The sequence below is a fragment of the Acomys russatus genome, chromosome 27 (assembly GCF_903995435.1).
Source record: "Acomys russatus chromosome 27, mAcoRus1.1, whole genome shotgun sequence".
Classification (NCBI taxonomy): Eukaryota; Metazoa; Chordata; class Mammalia; order Rodentia; family Muridae; genus Acomys; species Acomys russatus.
The window spans coordinates 6,112,873-6,115,051 of record NC_067163.1 but is presented as its reverse complement, the minus strand read 5'-3'; the positions used below and the strand labels follow the sequence as shown (position 1 = coordinate 6,115,051).

Sequence of the window (2,179 nt, the reverse complement as noted above, 5' to 3'; positions counted from 1 at the left end):
AGGGCAGGGGGCAGGGATCAGTCAAAGTCAGCATCCAAGGAATAACTGTGAACGTGTCTCAGTGATAACCCTCGCTTCCAAGTACAATGAATGCCGTGTGTTTGTTTTAAATATTAACAACAATGTTATTAGTTAATAAACAAAACTAGTCTAGTTAGAAATAATTTGATGGACACTGCTTCTCCCCCAGACTCCTTGGTAGCCTACTAGTGGGAGCTCCTTGTCACCCGGTCTTCACATCTTCAGTCTTTGCTGACCACCTCAAGGGTGAAATATGTGTAAGCGTATCTCCATCCATGTTGGCCAGGCTGCTGGGCGCTCTACTGCCTGGAACGTGGCATCCAGCTGGATGCCAAGTGACAAGTCCATTGGAGGAGGAAAGGACTCCTTCAACACCTTCTGTGAGTCAGGCTCTGGCAAGCACATGCCCCGGGCAGTGTTTGTAGACCTGGAACCCATAGTTATTGACGAGGTTCGCACTTGTACCTACCACCAGCTCTTCCACCCTGGGCAGCTCATCACAGCCAAGGAAGATGCTGCCAATCACTATGCCGTGGCCGCTACACCATTGGCAAGGAGATCACTGACCTTGTCTTGGACAGAACTGACAAGCTGGCTGACCAGTGCATGGATCTTCAGGGCTTCTTGGTTTTCCACAGCTTTGGCGGGGGAACTGGCTCTGGCTTTACCTCCCTTGCTGATGGAGCGGCTCTCTGTTGATTATGGAAAGAAGTCCAAGCTGGAGTTCTCCATTTACCCCACCCCCCAGGTTTCCACCGCTGTGGTTGAGCCATATAATTTCATTCTCACCACGCACACCTCCCTGCAGCACTCAGATTGTGCCTTCATGGTAGACAATGTGGCCATCTATGACATCTGTCATAGAAACCTCAGCATCGAGCACCCAACCTACACTAACCTTTACCACCTTATTAGCTAAATTGTGTCATCCATCACTGCTTCCCTCAGATTTGATGGGACCCTGAGTGTTGATCTGACAGAACTGAAGACCACCCTGGTTCTCTACCCTCGCACCCACTATCCTCTGGCCACATATGTCCCTGTCATCTCTGCTGAGAAAGCCTACCATGAGCAGCTTTCTGTAGCAGAGGTCACCAATGCCTGCTTCAAGCCAGCCAACCAGATGGTGAAATGTGACCCTCACCGTGGTAAATACATGGCTTACTGCCTGCTTGTTATGGTGATGTGGTTCCCAGAGACGTCAAATCTGACATTGTCACCAGCAAGACCAACCATACCATCCAGTTCATGGACTGGCGCCCCACTGGCTTCAAGGTTGGCATTAATTACCAGCCTCTCACTGTGTTGCCTGGTGGAGACCTGACCAACACCACAGCCATTGCTGAGGCCTGAGCTCACCTAGACCACAAGTTTGATCTGATGTATGCTAAGTTGCCTTTGAACACTGCTGTGTGGGTGGGGGCATGGGTGGGGGCAGCTCTCGGAGGCCTGTGAAGATATGGCTGCCCTAGAGAAGGGCTTTATGGAGGCTGGGGCAGACAGTGCTGAAGGAGAGATGAAGTGAAGAATATCGGTCCATGTGCTGCAGCTTTACACTTCCATTGCTCTGTATTGTCCTACACTACCAATAAAGGTCTTTCCATCTTAAGTGGGTAAAAAGAAATACTTTGATAATTTTGTAATTGGGACTATTACCTCAAATATCTAGTGCTTGAAAAAAATAACAGTACATATTTTGTTGACATCAAAGTGTTATACCTACATTCCAAGGTTATATAGTAAATATATCTTATGTTGTCAGAATGCATAAAGAGATTATTTAATTCTAACTTGTAGTCCCCCAAAATAAATGATCTTCAATTTGCAAATTAAAAATATACTCCTAAAGATGAAGACTACCTTGCTTTCTCCTCAATGGACACCTTTCTATAACGCACTAGAACATCCTAAGTAACTACCCAGTGAAGGTCGTGTCACAAGTAAATGATTCACTTTACAAAGTTTTCTAAAATTAGCCCTATTAACAAAACCTTTTAAAAATCTCTACATTTTCACTTTATACATTCAACCACAGATGAAAGATGGGAGCAGTCAGTCGTGTCAGATCTGTAATAAATAATTCACACCACAGACTGAATTAACAAAGAAGGCCAAAGCCAGCTCTTTACCCCTTCTGCAGAAGGACAGATCTCTGGGT

At 46.0% G+C, this 2,179-nt stretch overlaps 1 pseudogene; it reads left to right on the top strand.

Moving 5' to 3' along the window:
* Window positions 1-274: 274 nt before the first annotated feature.
* LOC127209800 (tubulin alpha-1C chain-like) lies at window positions 275-1,546 on the top strand (annotated as a pseudogene).
* The last annotated feature ends 633 nt before the right edge of the window (window positions 1,547-2,179 follow it).